Source organism: Artemia franciscana, chromosome 21 (genome assembly GCF_032884065.1).
Source record: "Artemia franciscana chromosome 21, ASM3288406v1, whole genome shotgun sequence".
NCBI lineage: Eukaryota > Metazoa > Arthropoda > Branchiopoda > Anostraca > Artemiidae > Artemia > Artemia franciscana.
In genome coordinates, this window is record NC_088883.1 from 15,282,929 (window position 1) to 15,303,783 (window position 20,855).

The 20,855-nt window shown below is 34.7% G+C and overlaps 1 long non-coding RNA gene across 1 annotated transcript in view; it reads left to right on the plus strand.

The window, feature by feature from the left end:
* Positions 1 to 20,855, plus strand: part of LOC136040662 (uncharacterized) — a 36,419-nt gene that overhangs the window by 10,245 nt on the left and 5,319 nt on the right. Inside the window, exon 2 of the long non-coding RNA XR_010620850.1 lies at positions 6,759 to 7,100. This is a non-coding gene — a long non-coding RNA (uncharacterized LOC136040662). The remainder of the gene's footprint in view (positions 1 to 6,758; positions 7,101 to 20,855) is intronic.

A 20,855-nucleotide genomic window follows, 5' to 3' on the forward strand; every position in this document is an offset into this window, starting at 1 on the left:
AACTACTGCTCAAACACATGGGTCTCTGCCTCAACACGCTATAGCTACAATTTTCTTCTAAGATCTTTAAGAACTGCTGCTCAAACACATGGGTCTCTGCCTCAACACGCTATAGCTACAATTTTCTTCTAAGTTCTTTAAAAACTACTGCTCAAACACCTGGGTCTCTGCCTCAACACGCTATAGCTACAACTTTCTTTCAAGTTCTTTAAAAACTACTGCTCAAACACATGGGTCTCTGCCTCAACACGCTATAGCTACAATTTTCTTCTAAGTTCTTTAAAAACTACTGCTCAAACGCATGGGTCTCTGCCTCAACACGCTATAGCTACAATTTTCTTCTAAGATCTTTAAGAACTGCTGCTCAAACACATGGGTCTCTCCCTAAACACGCTATAGCTACAATTTTCTTCTAAGTTCTTTAAAAACTACTTCTCAAACACATGGGTCTCTCCTTCAAAGCGCTAGCTACAATTTTCTTCTAAGTTCTTTAAGAACTACTACTCAAACACAAGGGACCCTCCCTCAACACGCTATAGCTTCAATTTTCTTCTAAGTTCGTTAAAAACTACTGCTCAAGCACATGGTCCCTTCCTCAACACGCTATAGCTACAATTTTCTTCTAAGATCTTTAAGAATTGCTCCTCAAACACATGGGTCTCTGCCTCAACACGCAATAGCTACAATTTTCTTCTGAGATCTTTAAGAACTGCTGCTCAAACACATGGGTCTCTGCCTCAACACGCTATAGCTACAATTTTCTTCTAAGATCTTTAAGAACTGCTGCTCAAACACATGGGTCTCTGCCTCAACACGCTATAGCTACAATTTTCTTCTAAGATCTTTAAGAACTGCTGCTCAAACACATGGGTCTCTGCCTCAACACGCTATAGCTACAATTTTCTTCTAAGTTCTTTAAAAACTACTGCTCAAACACCTGGGTCTCTGCCTCAACACGCTATAGCTACAACTTTCTTTCAAGTTCTTTAAAAACTACTGCTCAAACACATGGGTCTCTGCCTCAACACGCTATAGCTACAATTTTCTTCTAAGTTCTTTAAAAACTACTGCTCAAACGCATGGGTCTCTGCCTCAACACGCTATAGCTACAATTTTCTTCTAAGATCTTTAAGAACTGCTGCTCAAACACATGGGTCTCTGCCTCAACACGCTATAGCTACAATTTTCTTCTAAGTTCTTTAAAAACTACTGCTCAAACACATGGGTCTCTCCTTCAAAGCGCTAGCTACAATTTTCTTCTAAGTTCTTTAAGAACTACTACTCAAACACAAGGGACCCTCCCTCAACACGCTATAGCTTCAATTTTCTTCTAAGTTCGTTAAAAACTACTGCTCAAGCACATGGTCCCTTCCTCAACACGCTATAGCTACAATTTTCTTCTAAGATCTTTAAGAATTGCTCCTCAAACACATGGGTCTCTGCCTCAACACGCAATAGCTACAATTTTCTTCTGAGATCTTTAAGAACTGCTGCTCAAACACATGGGTCTCTGCCTCAACACGCTATAGCTACAATTTTCTTCTAAGATCTTTAAGAACTGCTGCTCAAACACATGGGTCTCTGCCTCAACACGCTATAGCTACAATTTTCTTCTAAGTTCTTTAAAAACTACTGCTCAAACACATGGGTCCCTCCCTAAACACGATATAGCTACAATTTTCTTCTAAATTGTTTAAAAACTACTTCTCAAACACATGGGTCTCTCCCTCAAAGTGCTAGCTACAATTTTCTTCTAAGTTCTTTAAGAACTACTGCTCAAACACATGGACCCCTCCCTCAACACGGTATAGCTTGAATTTTTCTCGACTTTTTAAGAATTAAATAAAAAAACAAGCTTCTCAACTGAAAGTAAGGAGCGACATTAAAACTTAAAACGAACAGAAATCACTTCGTATATGAAAGGGTCTGCTTCCTCATCAACGCCCCGCTCTTTACGCTAAAGTTTGACTCTTTCTTTCAAATCTTATTTTTAAAACAGTAAAAAACTTTAGCGTAAAGAGCAGGGCGTTGATGAGGAAGCAGCCTCTTTCATATACGAAGTAATTTCTGTTCGTCTTAAGTTTTAATGTCGTTCCTTACTTTCAGTTGAAAAACTTGTTTTATTTATTTAATTTCTGAACGCTTTGAATCAATGCGTGTTTTGATTTTGGCTCTCCGCAGAGGAATAATTAAAACGAAATTTGCATATTTTATTTTTTTGGCTACATGTCTTTCTCATATTTTTGATCGAATTATTTTGAGAAAAAAAGAGCGGGGGAGGAAGCCTAGTCGCCCTCCAATTTTTTGGTTAATTAAAAAGGCAACTAGAACTTTTAAATTTTTACGAATCTTTTTATTAGTAAAAGACAAACGTAACTTATAAATTAGCTTACGGAAAGAAATTTTTATTTTCATGTTTTTATTACATATATGAGAGGGTTCACCCCTCGTCAGTACCTTTCTCTTTAAACTAAATCGTAAATTTTGTTCCAATTCATTAAGAATGACCCCCTGAATCAAAAAAGCCGTAGAATAAATAGTTGACATTACTACAAATACTTTAGCGTAAAGAGCGAGGTATTAGGAGGATTTTAGCCCCTCATGTGGGTAATAATTCCTGTTCGTTTTAAGTTTTAATGCTGGTCCTTACTTCCAGCAGAAAAAAACTTTTTCATATTTATTTTTTCATTGTTTTTTTTTTTAAATAATGCTAGTAAATCCTGCGCTCCCTTCATGGAAATTTGCTTCCCCTATGACAAATTCCTCGTTGGAAAGTTGCCCCAGCATATCCACCTCTTCTCAACCCGTCCCCCAACCAAAAAATCCTCTTGAAAATGCCTGTACACTTCCCAATAACCATTACTATATGTAAGCACTGGTCAAAGTTTGTAACTTGTAGCCCCAGCATATCCACCTCTTCTCAACCCGTCCCCCAACCAAAAAATCCTCCTGAAAACGCCTGTACACTTACCAATAACCATTACTATGTGTAAGCACTGGTCAAAGTTTGTAACTTGTAGCCCCTCCCACGGGGACTGTGGGGGAGTAAGTCGTCCCCAAAGACATAATTATAAGGTTTTTCGACTATGTTGAATAAAATGGCTGTCTCAGAATTTTGATCTGTTGACTTTCGGAAAATAATTAGCGTGGGAGAGGGCCTAGGTTTCCTCCGATTTTTTGGTCACTTAAGAAGGGCACTAGAACTTTTCATTTCCGTTGGAAGAACCCCTCTTGCAACATTCTAGGACAACTGGGTCAATACAATCACCCCTGAAAAAAAAAACCCATAAAAACAAACAAACAAATAAACACGCATCCGTGATCTGCCTTCTGGCAAAAAATACAAAATTCCACATTTTTGTAGATAGGAGCTTGAAACTTCTACAGTAGGGTTTTCTGATACGCTAAATCTGATGGTGAAATTGTCGTTAAGATTTCATGACTTTTAGGGGGAGTTTCCCCCTATTTTCAAAAATAATGCAAGTATTCTCAGCTCGTAAATTTTGATGGGTAAAATTAAACTTGATGAAACGGATATATTTAAAATCAGCATTAAAATTAGAGTTTTGGTTATTATTTAGCCGGGTCGCTGATTACTTCAGTACAATTGCTCAAACACATGGGCCCCTTCTTCAACACGCTATAGCTTCAATTTTCTTCTAAGTTATTTAAGAACTACTGCTCAGACACATGGGTCGCCCACTCAACACGCCGTAGCTTCAATTTTCTTCAAATTTCTTTAAGAACTACTGCTCAAACGCATGGATCCCTCCCTCAACACACTATAGCTACAATTTTCTTCTAAGTTCTTTAAAAACTACTGCTCAAACGCATGGATCCCTCCCTCAACACGGTATAGCTACAATTTTCTTCTAAGTTCTTTAAGAAATAATGCTCAAACACATGGGTCCCTCCCTCAACACGTTATAGCTTCAATTTTCTTCAAATTTCCTTAAGAACTACCGCTCAAGCACATGGATCCCTTCCTCAACACGCTATAGCTTCAATTTTCTTCAAATTTCTTTAAGAACTACCGCTCAAGCACATTGGTCCCACCCTCAACACTCTATAGCTTCAATTTTCTTCTAAGTTTTTTAAGAACTACTGCTCAAACGCATGGGTCCCTCACTCAACACGCTTTAGCTTCAATTTTCTGCAAAGTTCTTTAAGAACTACTTCTCAAACACATGGGTCCCTCCCTCAACACGCTATAGCTTCAATTTTCTTCTAAGTTCTTTAAGAACTACTGCTCCAACATACTGGTCCCTCCCTCAAAACGCTATAACTACAATTTTCTTCTACGTTCTTAAAGAACTTTTGCCCGAACACATAGGCCCCTCCCTCAACACACCATAGCATCAATTTTCTTCTAATTTTCTTAAGAACTACTGCCCAAACACATGGGCCCCTCTCTCAACAAACTTTAGCTTCAATTTCTTCTAAACTCTTTAAGATCTACTTCTCAAAATCATGGGTCCCTCCCTCTACACGCTATGGCTTCAATTTTCTTCTAAGTTCTTTAGGAATTACCTCTCAAACACATGGGTCCCTCCCTCAAAACGCTATAGCCACAATTTTCTTCTAAGTTCCTTAAGAACTACTGCCCAAACACAAGGGCCCCACCCTCAACAAACTATAGCTTCAATTTTCTTCTAAGTTCTTTAAGAACTACTTCTCAAACACATGGGTATAGCTACAATTTTCTACTCAGACCCACGGGTCCCTCCCTCAACACGTTATAACTTCAATTTCCTTCTAAATTCTTTAAGAACTACTGCTCAAACACATGGTTCCCTCCTTCAAAACGCAATAGCTAAAAATTTTTTATAATTTCTTTAAGAACTACTGCCGAAACACATGGGCCCCTCCTTTAACACGCTGTAGATACAATTTTCCTCTATGTTCTTTAAGAACTATGTCTCAGACACACTGGTCCCTCCCTCAACACGCTATAGCTTGAATTTTTTCTCAATGTTTTTAGAACTACTGCTCAAACATATGGGTCCCTCCCTCAACGCGCTATAGTTTGAATTTTTCTCACTTTTTTAAGAACTACTGCTCAGACACACGGGTTCCTCCCTCAACACGCTATAGCTTGAATTTTTTCTCAATTTTTTAAGAACTACTGCTCAAACATATGGGTCCCTCCCTCAACGCGCTATAGTTTGAATTTTTTCTCAGTTTTTTAAGAACGACTGTCCAAACACATGGGCCCCTCCCTCAACATGCTATAGCTTCAATTTTCTTTTAAGTTCTTTAAGAAATAATGCTCAAACACATGGGTCCCTCCCTAAACACGCTATACCTTGAATTTTTTCTCAATATTTAAGAACTACTGCTCAAACACATGGGTCCCTCCCTCAATACGCTATAGCTTGAATTTTTTCTCGATGTTTTAAGAACTACTGCTCAAACATATGGGTCCTCCCTCAACAAGCTATGGCTAGAATTTCTTCTCAATTTTTTAAGAAAGGACGGGAATTGATTGTGAAGTTTTAAAATTTTTCTATGTATTTTCTATGAAGTTTTCTATGTATTTTCAGTTTCGCCATTCTTTTTATCAGCAAAAAAATGGGTTACCCATGGGGGACCTTTATCCGGGCTACTGGCAAATATTTATGTCGAGAACCTTGAAAATTAGGCATTAAATTCTTATTTTTTAAAACACGTCTCTTGGGGTTGTTGTATGGATGACGTAATTTCACTTATGGGGAAGCTGAACTTCGGGGCTTCTTAGATTATCTTATCACTTAGAATCACAATGACAAAAATAAATATGGAAGTTTTTTTCTGCTGAAAGTGAGAAGCAGCATTAAAACTTTAAACGAGCAGAAATTATTGCGCATATGAGGGGTTTACTTCTTCGTAATATCTCGCTCTTTACGCTAAAGTATTTTTAGTAATTTCAACTATTTATTCTACGGCATTTGTGATTCAGGGTTCATTCTTTAAGAATTGGGATAAAACTTGCGATTTAGTTTAAAGAACGAGGTATCGACAAGGGGTGAGCCCCCTCATATACGCAATAAAAATGTACAAATATAGAAGTTCGCCACGTAATTTAATTCGTAAGTTACGTATATTTTTACTTATGAAAACGTTCGTAAAAAATTATAAGCTATAGTTGCCTTTTTAAGTAACCAAAAAATTGGAAGGCAACTAGGCATCCTCCCTTGCTCCTTTTTTCTCAAAATCTTCCGATTAAAACTATGAAAAAGCCATTTAGCCCCAAAAAATTAATATGCAAATTTCGTTTTAATTTTTTTATTTGCGGAGAGCCAAGTTAAAAACATGCATTAATTCAAAAACGTCCAGAAATTAAACAAAAAAACAAGTTCTTTTTTAATGAAAGTAAGGAGTGACATTAAAACTTAAAACTAACAAAAATTACTCCGTATATGAAAGGGGCCTTTCCTGCTCAACGACCTGCTCTTTACGCTAAAGTTTTTTAATGTTTTAAAATGTAGAGTTAAGAGAAAGAGTCATGAATCATTTTTTTGCAATTCTTAAAAAAGGATAACTTTTACCGCTTTCAAAGTTTTGTAGCTGCAATTTTTTGCATAGTTTAAAGCAAGAACTGTTTCCGAAGTGAGAATAATGTATATATATATATATATATATATATATATATATATATATATATATATATATAATATATATATATATATATATATATATATATATATATATATATATATTTATGGTTGAACAGATTGCCTTATTTTTAATTTCTATTTATTTTTAATTTCTCTCTGCAGGCTTCTCTTTCCTTGTCTCTTATCTTGACTATGGTGAAGATGATCAAGTTGAATAAGATTATTTATAAGTGAAAGCTTTCATTCATTCATTCAGTATTCGTCCAGTTCTCAGTCAGACTTGGTTCAGTTTTCTTTCAGACTTCGTCCAGTTAAGACCAGTGTTGAAAAAGGATTATATTTTGAATAGTAATTTCAGTGTTACGCAACAGATTAGTTTGATACTTCTTTTAAAACTACTGGATCTAACTACTCAGTGACGAAGAAATCAAATCTTTTTTGGATAATTTTTATGAGAAACAGACGAAGGCTGGCACGTCTATAAATAAGAAATACAATTAAAAGGTAACATTTTTCTAATTATCCGATATGCCTGGAGGATTCGAAATTAGAGGCTAGCGTTTGCAAAATTCAAAGGATATCCAAAATGGCCGGTTCGAATTGTGGATACTGTTCGAAAAAAAACGGATCACACTACGTTGTTTTCTGTTACGGTACGCATAAGGTATTAACGGTTCAAGAATCTCAGCTTGAACCATACCAAAATAATTTTGATGAAGCTGTGAAGAAACAAAACCAAAGGAGTAGCAAATGCATTCAGCGAAGTTACCAATTTTCCGGATATTTACTTAGAAAAATTAAACTTGTATCGGGCTTCTTTTGCCTCCGTTGTGGACAATACTCAAAAATAACTTGAAAATCTGCGAAGCCGTTTGAGAAATGAAATTGAACAACGTTTTATTTCAATTGAAAGTAAGGAGAAGCATTGAAACTTAAAACGAACAGAGATTATTACGCATTTGAGGGGTTCTAAAAATATTTTAGCATAAAGAGCGAGGTCTTTAGGTGGAGATAAATACCTCGCTCTTTATGCTAAAGTATTTTTAGTACTTTCAACTATTTATCCTACAGCCTTTCTGATTCAGGGGTCATTCTTAAAGAATTGGGATGAAACTCACGATTTTGTGTAAAGAGCGAGATATTAACAAGGGTACACATTCCTTCATCGACATAATAAAAATATAAGAATATAAAAATTTGTAACGTAAGTTAATTCTCAAGTTACGTATATTTTTACTAAGAAAAACGTTCGTAAAAAATAAAAGTTCTAATTGCCTTTTTAAGGAACCGAAAAATAAGGAAGACAACTAGGCCTCCTTCCCCATACCTTATTTCTCAAAATCGTCTGATCAAAACTAAGAGAAAGCCATTTAGCCAAAAAAAAGAATTAATATACAAATTATATTTCGATTATATTATATGCTGAGAGCCAAAATCAAACATGCATTAATTCAAAAACGTTCAGAAATTAAATTAAAAAAACTAGTTTTTTTAACTGAAAGTAAGGAGCGACATTAAAACTTAAAATGAACAGAAATTACTCCGTATATGAAATGGGTTGTCCCCTCCGCAATCCCTCGCTCTTTACGCTAAAGTTTAACTCTGCCACAATTCTATTTACAATTCTATTTAAAACAATAAAAAGTTTTAGCGTAAAGAAAGAGGGATTAGAGAGGGGACAACCCATTTCATATACGGAGTAATTTCTGTTCGTTTTAAGTTTTAATGTCGCTCCTTACTTTCAGTTAAAAAAACTAGTTTTTTTTATATTTTTAATATATAAATAAACTTATTTTTAGCAGCCTGTCTCAAAGGCCTTTTCGTAGCTGGTTTAATACTATTTTAAATCAGTTTAGTAAAATATTTTGTTAGATAATTTGATCTAACAAAATATTTGAGTATAAAGAATTTAGTGAGTATTCCCCGTTCAAAGAAATATGTTCAAAGGCGAGTAACTGTGGTCTCATCTTTACCGGAATTTAAGAAATTGATGATTTTAAAATTATTAGTAAAAACTACGCACAGATTATTTTTTGTGCAAATATGTGTTTGAGTAGGTTCTTTAAGTGGGTCTTAAAGAACCTAGAAGAAAATTGTAGCTACAGCGTTTTGAGGGTGGGACCCATGTGTTTGAGCAGTAGTTGTTAAAGAAATTAGAAGAAAATTGAAGCTTTAGCGTGTTGAGGGAGGGACCAATGTCTTTGAGCAGTATTTTCTTAAAGAGCTTAGAAGAAAATTGAAGCTATAGAGTGTTGTGGGAGGGACCCATGTGTTTGACCGGTAGTTCTTAAAGAACTTAGAAGAAAATTGTAGCTATAGCGTGTTGAGGAGGGGGGGACCCATGTGTTCAAATCCAAAAATTGAGAAAAAATTCAAGCTACACATGGGTCCCTCTCTCAACACGTTATAGCTTCAATTTTCTTCTAAGTTCTTTAAGAACTAATGCTCAGACAGATGGATCCCTCCCTCAACACGCTATAGCTTCAATTTTCTTCTAAGTTCTTCACTACTGCTTAAACACATGGGTCCCTCACTCAACACGCTATAGCTTCAATTTTCTTCTAAGTTCTCTAAGAACTACTTCTCAAACACATGGGTTCCTCCCTCAACACGCTATAGCTTCAATTTTCCTCTAAGTTCTTTAAGAACTAGTGCTCAAACACCTGGGTCCCTCCCTCAACACAATATAGCTTCAATTTTCTTCTAAGTTCTTTAAGAACTACTGCTTAAACACATGGGTCCCTTCCTCAGCATGCTATAGCTTCAATTTTCTTCTAAGTTCTTCACTACTGCTTAAACACATGGGTCCCTCACTCAACACGCTATAGCTTCAATTTTCTTCTAAGTTCTCTAAGAACTACTTCTCAAACACATGGGTTCCTCCCTCAACACGCTATAGCTTCAATTTTCCTCTAAGTTCTTTAAGAACTAGTGCTCAAACACCTGGGTCCCTCCCTCAACACAATATAGCTTCAATTTTCTTCTAAGTTCTTTAAGAACTACTGCTTAAACACATGGGTCCCTTCCTCAACACGCTATAGCTTCAATTTTCCTCTAAGTTCTTTAAGAACTAGTGCTCAAACACCTGGGTCCCTCCCTCAGCACAATATAGCTTCAATTTTCTTCTAAGTTCTTTAAGAACTACTGCCCAAACACATGGGCCCCTCCCTCAATGCGCTGTAGCTTCAATTTTCTTCTAATTTCTTTAAGAACTACTGCTAAAACACACGAGTCCCTCCTTCAACGCACTATATCTTGAATTTCTTCTCAATTTTCAAGAACTACTGCCCAAACACATGACCCCCTCTCTCAACAAGCTATAGCTTCAATTTTCCTCTAAGTTCGTTAAGTACTACTGCTCATACACTTGGGTCCCTCCCTCAAAACGTAATAGCTACAATTTCTTCTAAGTTCATTAAGAACTACTGCCCAAACACATGGGCCCCTCCCTCAACAAGCTTTAGCTTCAATTTTCCTCTAAGTTCTTTAAAAACTACTGTTAAAACACATGGGTCTCTCCTTCAAAACGCTATAGATACAATTTTCTTCCATGTTCTTTAAGAACTACTGCTCTGACACACGGGTCCCTCCCTCAACAAGCTATAGATTGAATTTTGTCTCAATTTTGTAAGAACTACTGCTCAAACATATGAGTCTCTCGCTCAACGCGCTATAGTTTGAATTTTTTTTTCAGTTTTTTAGGAACTACTGCCCAACACATGGGCCCCTCCCTCAACACGCTATAGCTTCAATTTTCTTCTAAGTTCGTTAAGAACTACTGCTTAAACACATGGGTCCCTTCCTCAGCATGCTATAGCTACAATTTTCTTCTAAGTTCTTCAAGAATTACTGCTCAAACACATGGGTCCCTCCCTCAACATGGTATAGCTTGAATTTTTTCTTGACTTTTTAAGAATTAAATAAAGAAATAAGTTTTTCAACTGAAAGTACGGAGCTACATTAAAACTTAAAACGAACAGAAATCACTTCGTATATGTAAGGGGCTGCTTCCTCATCAACACCCCGCTCTTTACGCTAAAGTAAGACTCTTTCTCTCAAATCTTCTTTTTAAAACAGTAAAAAACTTAAGTTCAAGAGTTTTATTAAGAATTTTTTTGAAATTTCGGTTACTATTGAGCCGGGTCGCTCCTTACTACAGTACAATTGCTCAAACTCATGGGTAACTTCCTCAACACGCTGTAGCTTCAATTTTCTTCTAAGGTATATAAGAACTACTGCTCAAACACATGGGTCCCCCACTCAACACGCTGTAGCTTAAATTTTCTTCTAAGTTCTTTAAGAACTACTGCTCAAACACCTGGGTCCCTCCCTCAAAAAGCTATAGCTTCAATTTTATTCTAAGTTCTTTAGGAACTACTGCTCAAACATACGGTTCCCTCCCTCAAAACGCTATATCTACAATTTTCTTCGACGTTCTTTAAGAACTTTTGCCCAAACACATGGGCCCTCAGCACGCCATAGCTCCCTTTTTCAACACGCTATAGCTATAGTTTTCGTCTAATTTCTTTAAGAACTACTGCTCAGAAACACGGATCCCTCCCTCAAAACGCTTTAGCTTAATTTTCTTCTCCATTTTTTTTAATAACTACTGCTCAAACACATGGGTTAACGCGCTATAGCTTGAATTTTCTCTCAGTTTTTTTTAAGAACTACTGCTCAAACACATGGGCCTCTCCCTCAACACGCTATAGCTAAAATTTTCTTCTAAGTTCTTTAAGAAGTACTGCTCAAACACATGGAACCCTCCCTCAACACACTATAGCTAAAATTTTCTTCTAAGTTCTTTAAGAACTACTGCTCAAACACATGGGCCTCTCCCTCAACACGCTATAGCTTCAATTTTCTTCTAAGTTCCTTAAGAACTACTGCTCAAACACATGGGCCCCTTCCTCAACACGCTTTAGCTAAAATTTTCTTCCAAGTTCTTTAAGAAGTACTGCTCAAACACATGGAACCCTCTCTCAACACGCTATAGCTACAATTTTCTTCTAAGTTCCTTAAGAACTACTGCTCAATCACATGGGACCCTCCTTCAACACGCTCTAGCTACAATTTTCTTCAAGTTCTTTAAGAACTACTGCCCAAACACATGGGCCCCTCTCTCTACACGCTATAGCTTCAATTTTGTTCTAAGCTCCTTAAGAACTACTGCTCAAAATCATGGATCCCTCCTTCAAAATGCTTTAGCTACAATTTGCTTCTAAGTTCTTTAAGAACTACTGCCCAAACACATGGGCCTCTCCCTCAACAAGCTATAGCTTCAATTTTCTTCCAAGTTCTTTAAGAACTACTGCTAAAACACGTGGGTCCCTCCCTCAACACACTATAGCTACAATTTTCTTCTAAGTTCTCTAAGTACTACTGCTCAAACACATGGGTCCCTCCCTCAACACGCTATAGCTAGTATTTTCTTCTAAGCTCTTTAAGAACTACTGCTCAAACACATGGGTCCCTCCCTCACCACGATATAGCTACAATTTTCTTCTAGTATCTATAAGAACTACTGCTCAAACACATGGGTTTTATACATTCTGATAACTCTATCGGAATGCTCTCAAATTTTAAGAACAAAATGACCACTCTACAGTTGTATATGTATTAAAAAGAAGCTATTTTACTAGTTTCACATTTTTATACATTCCGATTACTCTATCGAAATGTTTTCAAATTCTTAGAACAAAATGGCCATTGTGCAGTTGTATATGTATAAAAAAGAAACTATTTTTCTAGTTTTATAGTTTTATTCATTCCAATAACTCTATCAAAATGTTTTCAAATTTTGATAACCAAATGACCAGTGTACAGTTGTATATCTATGAAAGAGAAGCTATTTTCCTAGTTTTTTAGTTTTATGCATTCTGATAACTCTATCGGAATGTTCTCAAATATTGAGAACAAAATAACCACTGTACAGTAGTATATCTAAAAAAAGAAGCTATTTTTCTAGTTTCTTAGTTTTATATATTCCGATAACGCTATCGGAATATTCTAAAATTTTTAGAACGAAATGATCACTGTACAGTTTGATATATATATAAAGAAGAAGCTATTTTCCTAGTTTCATAGTTTTATACATTCCTATCACTCTATCGAAATGTTCTCAAATTTTTAGAGCAAAATGGTCACTGTACAGTTATATATCTACAAGAAAAGAAACTATTTTCCTAGTTTCGTAGTTTTATACATTCCGAAAACTCTATCGGAGTAATCTCAAATTTTGAGGACAAAATGACCACTTTACAGTTGTATATCATTAAAAAAGAACCTCGTCCTAGTTTCATAGTTTTATACAATCCGATAACTCTATCGGAATGTTCTCAAATTTTTAGAACAAAATGACCATTTTACAGTTGTAGATTTATAAAATGAAGATAGAGTTATCGGATTGTACAAAACTATGAAACTAGGAAAATAGCTTCTTTTTCATAGATGTACAACTGTAAAATGGTCATTTTGTTCTCAAAATTTGAGATTACTCCGATAGAGTTTTCGGAATGTATAAAACTATGAAACTAGGAAAACAGCTTCTTTTTTGTAGATATACAACTGTACAGTGACGATTTTGTTCTAAGAATTTGAGAACATTTCGATAGAGTGATCGGAATGTATAAAACTATGAAACTAGGAAAATAGCTTCTTTTTTTTAGATATGCAACTGTAAAGTGGTCATTTTGTTCTCAAAATTTGAGAACATTCCGATAGAGTTATCAGAATGTATAAAACTATGAAACTAGGAAAATAGCTACTTTTTTAAAGACATACAACTGTACAGTGGTCATTTTGTTCTAAAAAAGTGAGAACATTCCATTATTGTTATCCGAATGTATAAAACTATGAAACTAGGAAAACAGCTTCTTTTTTGTAGATATACAACTGTACAGTGACGATTTTGTTCTAAGAATTTGAGAACATTTCGATAGAGTGATCGGAATGTATAAAACTATGAAACTAGGAAAATAGCTTCTTTTTTTTAGATATGCAACTGTAAAGTGGTCATTTTGTTCTCAAAATTTGAGAACATTCCGATAGAGTTATCAGAATGTATAAAACTATGAAACTAGGAAAATAGCTACTTTTTTAAAGACGTACAACTGTACAGTGGTCATTTTGTTCTAAAAAAGTGAGAACATTCCATTATTGTTATCCGAATGTATAAAACTATGAAACTAGGAAAACAGCTTCTTTTTTGTAGATATACAACTGTACAGTGACGATTTTGTTCTAAGAATTTGAGAACATTTCGATAGAGTGATCGGAATGTATAAAACTATGAAACTAGGAAAATAGCTTCTTTTTTTTAGATATGCAACTGTAAAGTGGTCATTTTGTTCTCAAAATTTGAGAACATTCCGATAGAGTTATCAGAATGTATAAAACTATGAAACTAGGAAAATAGCTACTTTTTTAAAGACGTACAACTGTACAGTGGTCATTTTGTTCTAAAAAAGTGAGAACATTCCATTATTGTTATCCGAATGTATAAAACTATAAAACTAGAAAAATAGCTTCTTTTTTATAGATGTACAACTTTATAGTGGTCATTTTGATCTCAAAATTTGAGGACATTCCGATAGAGTTATCGGATTGTATAAAACTCTGAAAGTAGGAAAAAAGCTTCTTTTTCATAGATATACAACAGTAGAGTGACCATTTTGTTTTAAAATTTTTTAAACATTTCGATAGAGTTATCGGAAGCTATTTTCCTAGTTTCATAGTTTAATACATTCCGATAAATCTATCGGATAAATAATAAATCCACAAAAAGAAGCTATTTTCCTAGAAGGAATTTTCTAAAATTTTTAGAACAAAATGACCACTGTACAGATGTATATCTATAAAAAAGAATCCATTTTCCTAGTTTCATAGTTTTATACATTTTGATAACTCTTTCGAAATATTTTCAAGTTTTTAGAACAGTTTTTATATACAGTTGTATATCAATAAAAAAGAAGCTATTTTTCTAGTTTCATAGTTATATACATTCTGATGACTCTATCGAAATGTTTTCAAATTTTTGAAACATATTGGTCACTGTACAGTTGTATATCTACAAAAAAGAAGCTATTTTCCTAGTTTTATAGTTTTATACATTCTGATAACTCTATCGAAATGTTTTCAAATATTAAAACGAAATTACCACTGTACAGTTGTATATCTACAAAAAAGAAGCTATTTTCCTAGTTTCTCCTTTTGTACAATCCGATAACTCTATTTGAATGTTCTCAAATTTTGAGAACAAAATGACCACTTTACAGTCGTATATCTATAAAAAAGAAGCTATTTTTCTAGTTTTATAGTTTTATAGATTCTGATAACTCTATCGAAATGTTTTAAAATGTAAACAAAATGGTCACTCTACAGTTGTATATCTATAAAAAGAAAGTATTTTACTAGTTTCCTAGTTTTATACAATCCGATAACTCTATCGGAATATTCTCAAATTTTGAGAACAAAATGACCACTGTACAGTTGTATGTCTATAAAAAAGTAGCTATTTTCCTAATTTCATTGTTTTATACATTTTGATAACTCTATCAGAATGTTCTCAAATTTGAGAACAAAATCTAAACCAAGAGCTAAGAGCTCATATGGCACTTGTGACGAGGCGAGAAGAGCTAAAAGCCAAGATCTCATATGGTGTGAGTTCTAACAAAATTCTAAGAATCAATAGATTGATTTAAAAGGAAAATCAGAGGCTTAATGCCGGTCAGGATTTAAAATAAGAGCTCTGAGTCACGATGTCCTTCTAAATATCAAAATTCATTAAGATCCGATCACCTACTCTTAAGTTATAAATACCTCATTTTTTTCTAATTTTTCCTCTTCCTTTAGACCCCCCCCCCAGATGGTCGAATCTGGGAAAACGACTTTAATAAGTCGATTTGTGCAGCTCCCTGACACACCTACCGATTTTCATCGTCCAAGCACGTCCAGAAGCACCAAACTCGCCAAATCACTGAACCCCTCACCCCAACTCCCCCAAAGAGAGCGAATCTAGTACGGTTCGGTCAATCACGTATCAAGGACATTTGCTTATTCTATCCACCAAGCTTCATCCCGATTCCTCCACTCCAAGCGTTTTCCAAGATTTCCCCCTCCAACTCCCCCAATGTCAACAGATCTGGTCGGGATTTCTAATAAAAGCTCAGAGACATGAATTCCTTCTAAATATCAAATTTCATGAAAATCCTATCACCTATCCGTAAGATAAAAATACCTCGTTTTTTCTAATTTTTCCAAATTAACATCCCCCCCCTCAGCTCCTCTAAAGAGAACGGATCCGTTCCGATTATGTCAATCACGTATCTAGAGCTTATGCTTATTCTTCCCATCAAGTTTCATCCCGATCTCTTCACTCTCAGCGTTTTCCTAGATTTCTGTTTCCCTCCTCCATCCCCTGTGTCTGCGGATCCAATTAGAGTCGAAAATGGAGCATCTGAGACATAAGATCCTTCTATATATATATCAAGTTTCATTAAGATCCAATCACCTATTCGTAAGATAAAAATACCCCAATTTTCACGTTTTCCTAGAATTCGGGTTTCCCCCTCCAACTCCCCCAAATGTCAGAGGATCTGGTCGGAATTCAACATTAGAGCTTTAAAGCACAAGGTCCTTCTAAATATCAAGTTTCATTAGGATCTGGTCACCCTTTAGTAAGTTACAAATACCTCAATTTTCAAAATTACCCCCCCCCCCCCAACTCCACAAAAGAGATCAGATCCGGTCCGGTCATGTCAGTCACGTATCTTAGACAGGTTTTTATTCTTCCCATCTAGTTTCATCCTGATCTTTCCGCTTTAAGTATTAAGAGTTATGAGGTCCTTTAAAATATGAAATTTCATGAATATCCGATCACTCCTTCTTAAGTTAAAAATACGTCATTTTTTCTAATTTTTCAGAATTAACCCCCCCCCCCCCCAATAGAGTGGATCCGTTCTCATTATGTAAATCACACATCTCAGACTTCTGCTTGTTTTTCCCACCAAATTTCATCCTGATCCCTCCAATCTAATCGTTTTCCAAAATTTTAGGCTCCCCCACGCCAACCCCCCCCAATGTCACCAGATCTGGTTGGGATTTAAAATAAGAGCTTTGAGACACGATATCCTTCTAAATATCAAATTTCATTGAGATCTGATCACCTGCTCTTAAGTTAAAATACCTCATTTTTCTAATTTTTCAAAATACCCCCCCCCCCACTTCTCCAAAGAGAGCAGATCCGTTCCGGTTATGTCAATCATGTATCTAGGACTTGTGCTTATTTTTCCAACCAAGTTTCATCCCGATGAGTGTTTTCCAAGATTTTAGGTTTCCCTCTCCCAACCCCCCTCCCAACATTGTCATCAGATCCTGTTGGGATTTAAAATGACAGCTCTGAGACACGATATCCTTCCAAACATCGAATTTCATTAAGATCTGATCAACCGTTCGTAAGTTAAAAATACCTCATTTTTCTATTTTTTCCGAATTAACCGGCCCCCCACTCCCCCCAGATGACCAAATCGGGAAAAAGACTATTTCTAATTTAATCTGGTCCGGTCCCTGATAAGCCTGCCAAATTTCATCGTCCTAGCTTACCTGGAAGTGCCTAAAGTAGCAAAACCGGGACCGACAGACCGACAGACAGACCGAGAGACAGACAGACCGACAGAATTTGCGATTGCTATATGTCACTTGGTTAATACCAAGTGCCATAAAAAGGAGCTATTTTCCTAGTTTCATAGTTTTATACATTCCGATAACTCTATCGGAATATTCTAAAAATTTAAGAACAAAATGACCACTGCACAGTTTAATATCTATAAAGAAGAAGCTATTTTCTTAGTTTTGTAGTTTTATACAATCTGATAACTCTATCGGAATGTTCTAAAATTTTGAGTAAAAAATGACCACTGTACAGTTGTATATCTAAAAAGAAGGAGCTATTTTCCTAGTTTCATAGTTTTATACATTCCGATCACTCTATCGAAATGTTCTCAAATTCCTAGAACTAAATGGTCACTTTACAGTTGTATATCTACAAAAAAGAAGCTATTTTCCTAGTTTCATAGTTTTATACATTCAGAAAACTCTATCAGAGTAATCAGAAATTTTGAGAACAATATGACCACTTTACAGTAGTATATCTATAAAAAAGAAGCTATTTTCCTAGTTTCATGGTTTTATACATTCCGATACCTCTATCGGAATGTTCTAAGGTTTTTAGAACAAAATGACCACTGTACAGATGTATATCTATAAAAAAAGCCATTTTTCTAGTTTCATAGTTTCATACATTCTGATAACTCTTTCGAGATATTTTCACATTTTTAGAACAAAATGGTCACTGTACAGTTGTATAGCAATAAAAAAGAAGCAATTTCTCGTTTCATAGTTTTATACATTTTGATAACTCTATCGAAATGTTTTTCAATTTTTAAAACAAAATGGTCACTGTACAGCTGTATATCTATAAAAAGAAGCTATTTTTCTAGTTTCATAGTTTTATACATTTTTTATAACTCTATCAGTGTTTTCAATTTAAAAAAAAAAATGGTCACTGTAAAGTTGTATATCTATAAAAAGGAAGCTGTTTTCCTAGTTTCATAGTTTTATACAAACCGATAACTCTATCGGAATGTTCTCAAATTTTGAGAACAAAATGGTCACTGTACAGTTGTATATCTATAAAAAAGAAGCCATTTTCCTAGTTTCATAGTTTTAAACATTCTGATAACTCTATCGAATTTTTTTCAAATTTGTAGAACAAAATGGTCAGTGTACAGTTGTATATCTATAAAAAAGAAGCTAATTTCCTAGTTTCATATTTTTATACATTCCGATCACTCTATCGAAATGCTTTCAAATGTTTGTAACAAAATGGTCATTGTGCAGTTGTATATCTATATGAAAGAAACTATTTTTATAGTTTTATAGTTTTATACATTCCGATAAATCTATCAAAATGTTTTCAAAATTTTGAGAACAAAATGACCACTCTACAGTTGCATATCTATAAAGAAGAAGTTATATTCCTAGTTTCATAGTTTAATACATTCCGATAAATCTATCGGAATGTTCTAATATTTTTAGAACAAAATGACCACTTGACAGTTTTATATCTATAAAAAGAAATTATTTTCCTAGTTTTATAGTTTTATCCATTCCGATAACTCTATCGGAATGTCCTCAAATTTTTAGAACAAAATGACCACTTTACAGTTGTATATCTATAAAAAAAAGGCGCTATTTTCCTATTTTCATAGTTTTATACATTCCGATAACTCTATCGAAATGTTTTCAAATTTTTTGAACAAAATTGTCTCTGTACAGTTGTATATCTATAAAAAAGAAGCTTTTTTTCTAGTTTCATATTTTTATACATTCCGATAACTAGGTCTTTCCTAGTTTTATAGTTTTATACATTCCGATAACTCTATCTGCATTTTCTCAAATTTTGAGAACAAAATGACCACTATACAGTTGTATATCTATAAAAAAGAAGCTATTTTCCTAGTTTCATAGTTTTATACATTCCGATAACTCTATCGGAGTGTTCTAAAATTTTTATAAGAAAATGACCACTTCACAGTTGTATCATTATTATCATTATTATTAGTATTATTATTATTATTATTATTATTATTATTATTATTATTATTATTATTATTATTATTATTATTATTGTTATTATTATTATTATTATTATTATTCGTGTTGCGGAGCAACACTACTGCTTTCGTAGTTTTTTTTTGTTTTTTTGTTTTTTTTTCACCGTGATCAGCGACCTGTAGATCCGAAGTGGTAAGAGTTAAAAATTTGAGATTTTTCAGAGGGAAGGGAAACGTGAAACAGAGTAAAAAAGTTCCAGAGAAGTTCCTAAAATTTTTCCAAATTACATTTAGAAACAATTATTATCAAACCACATGGTATAGCGAATGATATGGTAAGTTTAACATAATGTAAATTTTCAGGCCTTAAAGGTTCTGACCACTCGGACAACGGTCTTTCTGCAAATTGGGCAATCATCCAATCGGCCACCACATTCAACACATGACATCATATGTCCACATTCCAGGATAACACAATTCATGGGGGAGTTCATACATATTTTACAGAGTTCTTCTTCGGGTATATCATCTATATCGTTGGCGGATCGAATTTCATTCCACAACCGTATAAATTTTTCCAAAAGTCTATTATCTATTGCAGCACCCTTTGAAATCAATAGCTGACAAATATCTATATTTCTAGTCGCAACAGCTCTATGTAAAGCCGTTTTTTTCGCAGAATCTATGGCATTTATTGCCGCACCATTTGAAATTAATAGCTGGCATATATTTAGATTTCCAGTCGCAGAAGCAATAAGTAAAGGCGTTTCTTTCCTAGAATTTACGGCATCTATTGTCGCACCCTTTGAAATTAGTAGTTGAATAATATCTAAATTTTTGCTCTTAACTGCTGCATGTAAAGGTGCTGTTTTCCCAAAATATATGGCATCTATTGTAGCCCCCTTTGAAATCAATAGCTGACAAATATCTAGATTTCCATTCTCAACAGCTCTATGTAATGGCGTTTGTTCCCCAGAATCTATGGCATTTATTGCAGCACCCTTTGAAATTAATATTTGACATATTCCAATAGCCTGTGGCATTTATTGAAGCACCCTTTGAAATCAATAGCTGACAAATATCTAGATTTTCAGTCTCAACAGCTTTATGTAAAGACGTATATTTTAAAACATCTATGGCATCTATAGTAGCACCCTTAGAAATTAATAGCTGACATATATTTAGATTTTCAGTTCCAACAGCTATATGTAAAGGCGTTTGATTTCGAAAACCTGTGGCATTTATTGAAGCACCCTTTGAAATCAATAGCTGACAAATATCTAAATTTCCACTCTTAACAGCTCTATGTAAAGGCGTTTGTTCCCCAGAACATATGGCATTTAATGCAGCACCCTTTGAAAGCAATAGCTGACAAATATCTAGATTTCCAGTCAAAACAGCTATATGTAAAGGCGTTTCTTTCCAATAATTTATGACATCTATTACAGCGCCCTTTGAAATCAATAGCTGACAAATATTTAGATTTCCAGTCACAACAGCTATATGTAAAGGCGTTGCTTTCCAATAATTTATGGCATCTATTGCAGCGCCCTTTGAAATCAATAGCTGACAAATATTTAGATTTCCAGTCCCAACAGCTAAATGCCAACAGGCATTTGTTTCTCTGAATTTATGGCATCTATTG